Genomic DNA, 14,036 nt, shown 5'->3' on the forward strand with positions numbered 1-14,036 from the left:
GTGGAACCCGGGCCCACCCGCCCTCTACTCCGGGTCCCAGCGCAGGGACCCTAGGGATAGCGGTAAACTGCTTGAACTAGCAGTTCCTTCCCCTGGACTACTTCCCTCTCCTGCCCTTCAGCTTGTGGGGCTTCCTACCCTCCCTCTCTACAAACCAGGTGTCCCTTTACCTAGGGTCTTGGTTTTCTTAGCCCAGCGCAGCACTTCTCCAAACTCTCCTCTGCTTCCCTCCATACTGCTCTCTGCTCCAACACCAATCCACTCTGCTTCAACTCCTTCCCCTGTCTGAGTGAAGCGGGGGGGGGGGGGTTAATCAGGTGACTGGCTTCAGGTGCTCTAATTAGCTTCAGGTGCTTTAATTAATCTATAGCAAACATATATATTCTCTACAGGGAATAAGGCTTCCTTCTAACAGTCTCCTGCTCGGTGACACTGGGCATGGCACTAGGTAACTCGAGGGGGTGGACGACCACGAGTGTCGAGGAAGCCCCCCCGCTCTAGGCCACCAGGTAACTCAGGAGGGTGGAAGACCATGAGTGTCGAGGAAGCCCCCCGCTCTGGGCCCAGGCTAGCCTGAACACTTCTCCCTCCTGAAGGCTGCTGTGTTATACCTTCTGTTTGCTTTGTTTTGTTGCATAGTTTTGCTTTATTCTCTTTGGTAATTCTTTGTGTTACACAAATAAAATTCTTTTCTGCTTCAAAAAAAAAACACTCTCCTGCTCGGTGACACTGGGCGTGGCACTAGGTAACTCAAGGGAGTGGAAGACCACGAGTGTCGAGGAAGCCCCCCCGCTCTAGGCCACCAGGTAACTCAGGAGGGTGGAAGACCACGAGTGTCGAGGAAGCACCCCTGCTCCGGGCCCAGGCTAGCCTGAACACTTCTCCCTCCTGAAAGCTGCTGTGTTATACCTTGTGTTTGCTTTTGTTTTGTTGCATAGTTTTGCTTTATCCTTTATGGTGATTCTTTGTAAGCTTTACACAAATAAAATTCTTTTCTGCTTCAAAAAAAAAAAAAAAACACTCTCCTGCTGCCCTCTGGCCATGCTGTATCACAGTTCCTAACTCCTGCCTCCAGGGCATATCTCCAAATTCCTATGTTCATAAGACTGTTCCTTATGAGGGAAAAAGAAAAGGAGTACTTGTGGCACCTTAGAGACTAACCAATTTATTTGAGCATGAGCTTTCGTGAGCTACAGCTCACTTCATCAGATGCACACGAAAGCTCATGCTCAAATAAATTGGTTAGTCTCTAAGGTGCCACAAGTACTCCTTTTCTTTTTGCGAATACAGACTAACACAGCTGTTACTCTGAAACCTGTCCTTATGAGGGAGCATCTCTAAATTACAATCGTCTACAAATGTATCTCTACATCTTCCCTCTTAAAGAAAAACAAATTAATTCTTATATATATAAACAGCTAGCAACTATTTAATAACACATGCATTAAATTCTTAACCCATGGGTTACATTTCCATAAATCCCAATCTATGGCAAATTGCCTGAAATCTGCACTGGAAAATTGCAGCCCAAGATCACTAAAGACTTCATTTGGAATCTATCCTTGAGAAGATTCCCTTCATGCCAGCTATCAATGATTTGCTATTAGTACTGTGCAGTGTGCACATTTCTGGATACAGAGAATAATAAACTGTGATTATTAAATAATCTTTTAATTGCCGGTAAATAAGTCAGTGTCTACCTTCTCATAAGGCCTTTGTGGAACTGGATGAGGTCTCAGTGGCTCTGCCTGTTGGCATGACTTGTATTGGCATTACAACCTTATTGCCCTTGAAAATCACCCCACCTATCACAGTAAGTTCATGTCTGCAGCTCCAGTAGGCTCTTATACTTGGAAAGCAACTGCTTATTTCTTCAGGCTACCCTTTAATGATCACTTCTTTAAGTAGGGTGACCAGATGTCCCGTTTTTAAAGGGATAGTCCTGTATTTAGCCCTCCTGCCGGTGTCCTGACTTTTTCTTTAAAACAGGCAAATTGTCCCATATTTTCTGTCTCCCCCCATCAATACTTGTGGGTCCTGCTGCTAGCCAGATCAGTGCTCGCCAGCTGCTCTCTCACCAGCAGTGAGTGGCGGAGGTCCAGTGCCCCCCCAACTTAGGGCTTAACCCCTTCCTGCCCATGCTGTAGCCAGGGAGGGGAGGGCACAGGAGGTGGCTGGGTTAGGTTGGTGGCCAGCAGCAGCCTGGTGGTGTTAGCTGCCTTTCGACACTCTGCAGGCACGAAAGGACAAGCTCAGCATACTGCCGGTCTGGGGTTCCATCTGCTGCCCGTGCTGCCAGTCTGGGTCCTGGCCTCCGCCCCGCTCATCCTGCTGCCAGCCTGGATGGATAGAACCCCAGGCCAGCAGCGGGCTGAGCGGGGCCGGCGGCCGGGACCCCCGCTGGCAGGGCCCAGCAGAGAGAACCCCAGACTGGCAGCATGGGCGGCAGACGGAACCCCAGACCAGCAGCGTATATAATCCTCATGCTTCTGGAAATAATAGCACCTAACCCAGACTGTTAAGCATCTGCTGAAATTTTATAGACTTTCCTGTTCCTTCAATACCTGTTCTTGTAACAGTTTTTGTTTTAAACCTTCTCATGATTCCTCCTGTTCTGCACCCCAATACTGTTCATTTTCATTCTCTAGGAGTTTTCTCAAAGCTGCTGCTCTTGATAGATAGATTAGGTATGCATTTTCCAAGATAATTAACCATTCCCAGGAACCATTGGACATCATTCTTTGACTGGGGATGTGGCATCATTTCAGTGGCTGAAATCTTCTTTTTTCAGATTTTGCACCTTTGTTGGAAATCATGTCCCCAACAAAAATCAGTTCTGTAACCCCTAAAACACATTTCTCCCTATTTAGTTTGAGGTTTGCAGCTCCAGGTGCATCAAGGTTTTCCTGAAATCTATAATCATGCTCCTCTTTCATTGAGCCCCAGGTGATGATGTCATCTACTGAGGTATCAGCATCATTATTATGTTCATAGGTCATATGAACCGTATGGTTTTGTGGTACACTTCTGGTACTGAAGCTATGCCGAAGGGTAAGCATAAGAATCTGTATCTTCCAAATGGGGTATTAAATGTGCATAGTTTTGAGTTTTTCTTCAGTTAATTTTAGTTGCCAAAAACCTGAGCATGCATCCAATTTACTGAAATATTGAGCATTTGTAAATTGAGCCATAATCTCTTCTCTTGTTGACACTTTGGAAATGTTCTCTTTTTATAGCCTTGTTGAGGTCTCTGGGGTCTAAAGGAGCTCATCCATTCTGTTGGCTCCTCAGTTTTTTGTATTACTTGCATTGCTTCCATCCTTACCAGCTCAGCCTTGAGTTTATTACGGCATAGAAATGGCAGCTTTCTACATGGCTGGATAACTGGAGGGACCTGCTTGTTTATCTGGATTACATGTTCACCCTCAACCAGATTGTCTTTAACTGAATGCACTTGACTTTTCTGCATTTGGGAACTGCAGCATTTTGCAAAATGATTATTTTTCCCCATTTATGACAGATTTCAGAGTAGCAGCCATGTTAGTCTGTATTCGCAAAAAGAAAAGAAGTACTTGTGGCACCTTAGAGACTAACAAACTTATTTGAGCATAAGCGTTCGTGTCCGTCCCGCCTGAGCTTCCCCACCCCTTTAACAACCGGTTCTAAACCAGCTTCAAAATTTAACAACCAGTTCGCACGAATCGGCTCCAGCTCACCACTGGACCCATCCACTCCCAGTCTTTATAAAGCCTAACTTAATGGTGTCCAGTTTGCAAATTAATTCCAATTCAGCAGTTTCTCATTGGAGTCTGTTTTTGAAATTTTGTTGTTGTAGTATTGCCACTTTTAGGAGTGACCAGGGAGATTGAAGTGTTCTCAAACTGGTTTTTGAATGTTATAATTCTTGATGTCTGATTTGTGTCCATTTATTCTTTTACGTAGAGACTGTCTTGTTTGGCCAATGTACATGGCAGAGGGGCATTGCTGGCACATGATGGTATATATCACACTGGTAGATGTGCAGGTGAACGAGCCTCTGATAGTGTGGCTGATGTGATTAGGCCCTATGATGGTGTCCCCTGAATAGATATGTGGACAGAGTTGGCAACGGGCTTTGTTACAAGGATAGGTTCCTGAGTTAGTGGTTCTGTTGTGTGGTATGTGGTTGCTGGTGAGTATTCGCTTCAGGTTGGGGGGCTGTCTGTAGGCAAGGACTGGCCTGTCTCCCAAGATCTGTGAGAGTGATGGGTCATCCTTCAGGATAGGTTGTAGATCCTTGATGATGCGTTGGAGAGGTTTTAGTTGGGGGCTGAAGGTGACGGCTAGTGGTGTTCTGTTACTTTCTTTGTTGGGCCTGTCCTGTAGTAGGTGACTTATGGGTACTCTTCTGGCTCTGTTAATCTGTTTCTTCACTTCCGCAGGTGGGTATTGTAGTTGTAAGAATGCTTGATAGAGATCTTGTAGGGGTTTGTCTCTGTCTGAGGGGTTGGAGCAAATGTGGTTGTAGAGTGGTCTGGATGAAAGCTGGAGGCATGTAGGTAAGTACAGCGGTCAGTAGGGTGATGGTATAGGGTGATGTTTATGTGACCATTGCTTATTAGCACTTTAGTGTCCAGAAAGTGCATCTCTTGTGTGGACTGGTCCAGGCTGAGGTTGATGGTGAGATGGAAATTGTTGAAATCATGGTGGAATTCCTCAAGGGCTTCTTTTCCATGGGTCCAGATGATGAAGATGTCATCAATATAGCTCAAGTAGAGTAGGGGCATATTACTGAGTTTCCTTAATTCTGTGACATATTGCTCTAGGGCAGTGGTTTTCAAACTTTTTTTCTGGCGACTCGGTTGAAGAAAATTGTTGATGCCCATGACCCAACAGATCTGGGGATGAGGGGTTTGGGGTGTGATAGGGGTTCAGGGCTGGGGCAGAGTGTTGGGGTGCAGGAGTGAGGGCTGTGGTGTGGGGCCGGGAATGAGGGGTTCAGGGTGTGGGAGGGGGTTCTGGGCTGGGGAAGGGGTTTGGGATGCAAGAGGGGGTCAGGGCTCTGGGCTGCAGGTGCAGGCTCTGGGGTGGGGCTGGGGATGAGGGGTTTGGGGTGCAGGTAGGGGCTCTGTGTTTGGGGAGGCTCAGGGCTGGGGCAAGGGATTGGGGCAGAGGGTTGGGGCATGGGCTTACCTCAGGCAGCTCCTGGTCATCGGTGCAGCAGGGGTTCAGAGGCAGGCTTCCTGCCTGTCCTGGCACTGTGGACTGCACTGCCCCGCAGAAGCAGCCAGCAGCAGGTCTGGCTCCTAGGTGGAGGCACGCAAGCAGCTTCAAGCGGCTCTTGCCCACATGCACCGCCCCCCCCCCCATACCCCATTGGCCAGTGCTCAGGGAGGAGGAAGTGTCCAGAGCCCCATGGGCCCCCCACCTAGGAGTCAGACCTGCTGCTGGCTGCTTCTGGGGCTTGGCGTGGTGTCGGAACAGGTAGGGACTAGCCTGCCTTAGCTGGACAGCACCGCCGACAGGACTTTTAACAGCCTGGTCGACAATACTGACCAGAGCAGCCATGACTCAGTCCCTTCCATTCCCCGACCCAGTTCTGGGTCACAACCCACAGTTTGAAAACCACTGCTCTCTGGTATCATCAGATTTTTTGCATGCATCCCAAAGGTTTCATTCCTTTTCGGCTTGCAATTTTCCTCAAATGTAGTCAGTATTGTATTTAACTTTCACCTTCTTCAAACTTAAAGTTGTTATAATTATCCAATGCTTTCTCCCCAACAAAATATGCAAAAAGATAGATGATTTCACTTTATAATTTTTTCCTCTGCCCCTATGGCAGCTAAATACAATTCAAATATATGTCTCAATTGTTTCCAGTTCTCTGCAACATTAGTGGACAATTGCAAACTAGAAGGAGGTTGCAACACATCCATTTTTGTTGCTCCCCCACTTCTTAAGCTAGTCAAGCTACTATTGTGCTCACCAAATTCATGCAAAAGCCTCTGTACCTGGTGCTTCATGTTCTTCTCTGGTGCTTCCCTTTGTTTCCGCTTTCAGTTGTAAACACAGGAGTTAACTTCAAAATTACTGTAGTTTCCTTCTCATTCAGCACTTCTGACACCATGTAACAATCTTGGGGTTCATTAAATAACAAACCAAATGAATGAGAAAGGAATAAAACTTTTAATAAAACAAACTGGAGAACTTTTGTAGTGAGCTGCTGCAACCAGCCATGCGGTGTTCCCAACTCCTGCCTCCAGGGCACCTCTCCAAGTCCCTATGTTCATAACACTGTCCCTTATGAGGGAGCATCTCCAAATTATAATCTTCTACAAAGATATCTCTACAGGGAGCACAATCTGACCCTCGGTGAAATGGGAGACACAGCATTTTAGTCTCCAGTCTAACATGAAACCCTGCAAGCTGGTTGTGAATAAAAACAAAACAAAAATTGATAACATTTTAAATGTATGAATTGGGCTACTTAATTTGTATTAACTAAAACTTCCTTAGCTACATCTTTTTGCAGAAGTCTTACTAACAGCCTGTCTCATAGGTCACCTTCAAGGCAGTCTCTCAGTGTCTTTGTAAACTCTACAGAGAATTTCTAGTATTTACCCTCAATTTCATGTTGTCTCAGGAGGGAGAGCTTTAGAATAAGACTCCAACCTCTATTCAGGATTTTTTAGCTTTTCTCTGTTTTCTTTTTCCAATACCTAGTTGCAAAGACCCTCTCAGCATAATTTCCTCTTGCAGTAGTGTAGGTGGAGTTAAGGATAATCTATCTTTGGGGTTTGTTCAGGGGAGGTGTTGGCTATGTTTTTGGTTTTGTTCCAAGTAGGTTTACAAAATGTAGCTAGATTAAATGAATGAGAACACACAACATCATTGTTAGTTTACATAAATATATTAATCTTCTGTTTATCTCCTAGATGAAGGGTAATTAGGGAGAAGTGGCCTAATTTACTCTGTCATCAAATCATTTTACGCCTGTATCTAGACATGAGGCATTAGGGAGTTTCAAAGAGCTGAAAACTGTTGCATTCTGCTTGCTTAAATATAAACCTGCGTAAGGATAAAATGAATGCTAAGTTAGTCTTCAAAGTGGGAGCATAGAGTTACATTTATACCTTCACCCCAGAGCAGCAATACAGGCAGGTACACAATAAGAAAAGGGCTCATCCAATAAAATTGGTGGATCCTCTGACAAAAGGACACTAAACTTTCTAAACTACTACATGCCACAAGGGGCCACAGCAATGGTTCCTTCAACCCACCCAGCAATATTGTTAACCTATCCAACTATACTCTTAGCCCAGCAGAAGCAGCTGTCCTATCTCGGGGCCTCTCCTTCTGCCCCTCCACCCTCACGAACATGATACAGTTCTGTGGTGACCTAGAATCCTATTTTCGACGTCTCCAACTCAAGGAATATTTCCAACACACCTCTGAACAACATACTAATCCACAGAGACCTCCCTACCAACACTACAAAAAGAAGGATTCTAGGTGGACTCCTCCTGAAGGTCGAGACAGCAGCCTGGACTTCTACATAGAGTGCTTCCGCCGACGTGCATGGGCTGAAATTGTGGAAAAGCAGCATCACTTGCCCCACAACCTCAGCCGTGCAGAACACAATGCCATCCACAGCCTCAGAAACAACTCTGACATCATAATCAAAAAGGCTGATAAAGGAGGTGCTGTTGTTGTCATGAATAGGTCGGAATATGAACAAGAGGCTGCTCAGCAGCTCTCCAACACCACTTTCCACAAGCCATTACCCTCTGGTCCCACTGAGGGTTATCAAAAGAAACTACAGCATTTGCTCAAGAAACTCCCTGAAAAAGCACAAGATCAAATCCGCACAGACACACCCCTGGAACCCCAACCTGGGATATTCTATCTACTACCCAAGATCCATAAACCTGGAAATCCTGGGCGCCCCATCATCTCAGGCATTGGCACCCTGACAGCAGGATTGTCTGGCTATGTAGACTCCCTCTTCAGGCCCTACGCTACCAGCACTCCCACCTACCTTCGAGACACCACTGACTTCCTCAGAAAACTACAATCCATCGGTGATCTTCCTGATGACACCTGGCCACTATGGATGTAGAAGCCCTCTACACCAACATTCCACACAAAGATGGACTACAAGCCGTCAAGAACACTATCCCCAATAATGTCACGGCTAACCTGGTGGCTGAAGTTTGTGACTTTGTCCTTACCCATAACTATTTTACATTTGGGGACAATGTATACCTTCAAATCAGCGGCACTGCTATGGGTACCTGCATGGCCCCACAGTATGCCAACATTTTTATGGCTGACTTAGAACAACGCTTCCTCAGCTCTCATCCCCTAGCACCCCTACTCTACTTGCGCTATATTGATGACATCTTCATCATCTGGACCCATGGAAAAGAAGCCCTTGAGGAATTCCACCATGATTTCAACAATTTCCATCCCACCATCAACCTCAGCCTGGTCCAGTCCACACAAGAGATCCGCTTCCTGGACACTACAGTGCTAATAAACGATGGTCACATAAAAGCCACCCTATACCGGAAACCTACTGACTGCTATTCCTACCTACATGCCTCCAGCTTTCACCCTGACCACACCACACGATCCATTGTCTACAGCCAAGCTCTGCGATACAACCGCATTTCCTCCAACCCCTCAGACAGAGACAAATACCTACAAGATCTCTATCAAGCATTCTTACAACTACAATACCCACCTGCGGAAGTGAAGAAACAGATTAACAGAGCCAGAAGAGTACCCAGAAGTCACCTACTACAGGACAGGCCTAACAAAGAAAATAACAGAACGCCACTAGCTATCACCTTCAGCCCCCAACTAAAACCCCTCCCACGCATTATCAAGGATCTATAACCTATCCTGAAGGATGACGCAACACTCTCACAAATCTTGGGAGACAGGCCAGTCCTTGCCTACAGAGAAGCCCCCAACCTGAAGCGAATACTCACCAGCAACCACATACCACACAACAGAACCACTAACCCAGGAACCTATCCTTGCAACAAAGCCTGTTGCCAGCTGTGCCCACACACCTATTCAGGAGACACCATCACAGGGCCTAATCACATCAGCTACACTATCAGAGGCTCGTTCACCTGCACATCCACCAATGTGATATATGCCATCATGTGCCAGCAATGCTCCTCTGCCATGTACATTGGTCAAACTGGACAGTCTCTGCGTAAAAGAATAAATGGACACAAATCAGATGTCAAGAATTATAACATTCATAAACCAGTCGGAGAACACTTCAATCTCTCTGGTCACGCAATTACAGACATGAAAGTTGCGATATTGCAACAGAAAAACTTCAAATCCAGACTCCAGGGAGAGACTGCTGAATTGGAATTCATTTGCAAATTGGATACAATTAACTTAGGCTTGAATAGAGACTGGGAGTGGCTAAGTCATTATGCAAGGTAACCTATTTCCCTTGTTTTCCGAGCCCCCCCCACCCCCCTTCCTCAGATGTTCTTGTTAAACCCTGGATTTGTGCTGGAAATGGCCCACCTTGATTATCATACACATTGTAAGGAGAGTGATCACTTTAGATAAGCTATTACCAGCAGGAGAGCAGGGTGGGGGAAGAGAAAACCTTTTGTAGTGATAAACACCCATTTTTTCATGATTTGTGTGTATAAAAACAAACATCTTCTGTATTTTCCACTGAATGCATCCGACGAAGTGAGTTGTAGCTCACGAAAGCTTATGCTCAAATAAATTGGTTCATCTCTAAGGTGCCACAAGTACTCCTTTTCTTTTTGTGAATCCAAAGAGTGATTCATATATAGAGTGATTCATACAGAGCCCCAGCTTGTCCCCACAGAATGCCACTCTCTCTGTATGCAGATTCTTTGAGTCCCTATCCCACTCATACTGTAGCTCCCTTTGGAGTTATGTTGACATTGCCTCTGGTGCACATGCCAGTGTGCTTCCCTCTCTTTTATAGGGGTTGGAGGCTGGCTTCACCAACATCAACTCATGGAGAGTTCTAGGGAGCATGCTACAGAAGTACTGCTTTTCTTTCCATAGATTTTGGGGGCTTTGGCCTGCAAAACTGAAGAAAGTTTATGGCTCTAAAGGGATGCAGAGGGATCTATTTTAATCTATTATTAAAAACTTCCATAAAGTCTCCTTCTTTTGGATTAACTCTGCCCCTCTGGGAGATGCCTGTGGCAGGGGTACTCAACTTTTCACCACCCGGTCACGGTTTGAATCAGACTTAAGAACAAAAATCACTATCTTAGCTGGTTCTCGAGCTAGTCAGAAAACGGAATTTTCATTCCATGGGAAATTCTGACATTTTGAATTTTTTTTTTGTTCCAAATAGGAACAAAAATTCTGAAAAATGTTTTTGATTTGGGGTTATCAAAATGTGGTGTTTCAATAATGTTGAAATATTTCATTTTGATAGAGTAAAAATGGTTCATTTCAATAATGTCAAAACATCACAATGTATAATATTAAATATCAACATTATATTATATAATATTAAAATCAGTATTTTCATATAAGTTAAAAATTAAATGAATTGAAACAAAGTAAAAACAAAAACCAGAAAAGTTTTACCTTAATGAAACAAGAAAGTCTAATTGCATTGAAAATTTTAAAATCAACACATTCCAATGAAAATTTTTGATTTCAATGCAACTGCATTTTACCTACAGAAATCTGTTCCAGAAATGTTTCAACCAGTTCTAACCGGTACTAAGTGGTAAAAATTTTTTAGTCTAACAGAGAGGCCAACACCTGAGTGGTGCTGGAGATTGAAATATCCACTCACTACTCTATATAGAATAGGAACATTGGTGGGACTCTGTGGAGTAAATTGTGCTACCTACCACTGCTTCTGCTGATAAACTGAAGACTTCCATTTCAAGGGTATCTGGTATCTTTTTAAAGGGCAGCCTTTTAAATTTTTCATTGAAATCAACATTTTTCATAGGAAAGTGTTTCATTTCATTTTCATAATATTTTTTACATTAGTACATTTTATTAATTTTAACAGGTGTTCAGCAAATTTATGACATAAGAAAATTGTAGGTCTCTTCTGTAAACTGTAAGCAATAATGAAATAAAGTTAGGAAGCACAGTAATAATCACATATGTAATCCCAGCTGAATATATTACCTTGATGTTACTTAGTAATATTTCACCTCTACTGTAAATCTTTGTGGGTGCTTCATTTCTTCATAGATGTTCTAAGAAGTGTCTGTCACTGGCATTGGGCTTGTGCACAGCTGCGTTTAAAAGATGAATAAGGAGCAGTTTGATATCTGTTGTGGAGAATCACATGCACTGTTAGTTATAAAATGTTGACTTCTATTTTAAAAAAAAATGTTACCTCTGATAGTAGAATTTAAAAAGTAGATCAGATGTATAGTGCTGCATTCAGCATGAAGGGTAGAAAGGCGTATTGAGCATCATGTAATTTTATCTTCAAAATTACTGAAATATAGAGTCTAAAGAAAGAAGAAATGAGAGGCCAAATCTTAATTATTTCTCTTAATGCTGCTTCAGGGATGTGACTCCCACTCTTTTAGTCATATGGGTTTCTTTCCAAGCTTTACGGGACACCACAATTAAAGATAAGTAAAATATTCACCGTTCTTTACTATGAATGTTTTATTATTAAAGAAGGGGTGGGGGGATAAAACAGAACACAAACAATAAACAATGGTTACACCTGCTGCAGTCTCTTCTGTATGTGTCTCTGTGGAGAGCATTTAACAGATTATACTTTTAGAGGGAGTTTACCCTAGAAGGGACTCTTATTTAGGTAAACTACAACCAAAGTATATTTTCCCCAAATCAACAGTGAGTTCTGTCTCAATGTATCAGTGATAATTGAAACAGTTTATAAATGGGCAAAGGACTTTCATTTAAGGGTAGATGAGTCCTGTTTGGTTTATCATAGATAATCTAAACTGTTATTAAATAGACAAGATGAGTGTAGTGAGTGATGTTAACTAAATCCTATAAAACCAAAGACATTATTTAAATGAAGCCATACATAAGAAGTTGTGTTGAGACAGGCAATATAATTATTATTAATAATCTTAAATACTAAATTAAATCACAGTATTTCTCTTGTTTACTAAGGTTAATCTATAAAAACAACAAGGAGTACTTGTGGCACTTTAGAGACTAACAAATTTATTTGGGCATAAGCTTTCATGGGCTAGAACCCACTTCATCAGTCTCTAAGGTGCCACAAGGACTCCTCGTTGTTTTTGCTGATACAGACTAACATGGCTACCACTCTGAAAGGTTAATCTATGTCTCCTGTCCAGGAATACATGATCTAACCAATCTGGTGTGTATAACAGGAGAAGCTGTTATTCTTCTAGATTACAATAGCATTTCAATATCCTATTAAAATCATTAGATGAAAAAACTAAATCTGATCCCTTGAGCAGTGCTTTGGCAAACTTCATTTTACCAGTGATGCTGCAGAAACAGTGCTGACCTGGCAGGTTGCTGCTGCATCTTAATGCTGGGTTGTAGCTTCTTTCTTCTTCTTAGCTGCCTGTTTGCAGCTGCTGCTTTCTTGTATAGTGAGTTGAGCTTAGATCAGGATTTTGTGATGAGTGCTACTGCTGAGGCTGAGCCAGGGGAGCAGAGTATGGTTCTGGTTTGCTGAATTCATAGAGATTTTATATTCTAAGAATGTGCATAGGTTGAATAGAGGAAGGAGACATACCTCATTGAGGGCTTGGCTGGATTCAAAATATCACCTGCAGGCACCTTTTCATAGGCTTATTGCCTTCATAGGATTGTCTTGTTAACAGTTTGAGATCATCAGTAGAATACTGCATAGTCTTCGATGTGGGAAATTCTCAGAGCATCTTTAAAGTGCAAAGTATCAGAGGGGTAGCCGTGTTAGTCTGAATCTGTAAAAGCGGCAAAGAGTCCTGATGCTCCAATACGTCTGTTAGTCTATAAGGTGCCACAGGACTCTTTGACGCTTTAAAGTGTAGAGTTTTAACTTTCCTTTGTTCAATCCATTTTCCAAGATATCCCTTCAGTTCCATTAGGGTTTAGTAGGAGCTGAAATTCTGTTTCAAATGAATCTAAACATGCTTATTTCCTATTTAAAGGTCTTTCAGTTCTCAAAATAATCTTTCAAAACTTGAATACTTACAGAGAGTCTTTAAATGTAAATAGTCACATGATATGTCTACACTGCCCCACAGCCCAGGCTAAGGGAGTGTGAATAGCAATGCACACTAAAATGCTGTGTTGCAACTCCCTCGTGTGGACTCCAGTGGGCACGAATTTTAAGGTCCCAAGTTTGCACTAATGTAGTCCTCTTCAAAGGGTCCTCAGAACCTTTACATTCACTTCCCCAGTGTCTGCAAAGGGGAGTTACAGAGCAGCACTTTGGTGCACATTGCTGTTCACACCCCCTAAGTCTGAACTGATGGCCAGTGTAGCTGTGCCATGAGAAGTCATTATCTATTCTTAACAAGCTTTGGAGAGGTCTTTGTCTTTCTGCATTCTGTAAGAAGTTGTTTAAGAATTGCCATATTGCTAACTAATTCCCTAATTGATATAAATGTTCTCTACTCAGATGGTTTCTTAAATTACTAACCATCCTTCATATGGGCATTGGATTGCATATTGGAACATAAAACATCGTACCATTTACATAGCAATGATATTAGGAAGTTATTACATTAAAAGGTTTGCATTAAGTTACAAAATATTTGCATATATGCATCTCAAAAGAAACTTACACCATGTGTAAGCATTAAGGAATTAAAAGGCTTTCACCATTAAGAGGAAACCTGGGTTAGACAGAAGTAACCAGTATCTTCGGTAAAATATTTTCCAACCATCAATGTTCTCCTAAAAGTTTAAGGAATGAAGACGATAGAGTGTTATAAAAGCAACTAATTTAAACAGTAATTTCCCTAGAATCCTCGGTTGTGGGGGTTGAAAGCAAAGTTTGTCTTGCAGAGGTAAAGAGAAGCCCACTGTTATGATGCAGTTTATGGCTCTGAATA

At 43.0% G+C, this 14,036-nt stretch overlaps 1 protein-coding gene across 1 annotated transcript in view; it reads left to right on the forward strand.

Moving 5' to 3' along the window:
* Positions 1-14,036, forward strand: part of IQSEC1 (IQ motif and Sec7 domain ArfGEF 1) — a 717,184-nt gene that overhangs the window by 271,444 nt on the left and 431,704 nt on the right. The gene's annotated exons all lie outside the window — the stretch shown is intronic.

Source organism: Eretmochelys imbricata, chromosome 7 (genome assembly GCF_965152235.1).
Source record: "Eretmochelys imbricata isolate rEreImb1 chromosome 7, rEreImb1.hap1, whole genome shotgun sequence".
Taxonomy (NCBI): Eukaryota; Metazoa; Chordata; order Testudines; family Cheloniidae; genus Eretmochelys; species Eretmochelys imbricata.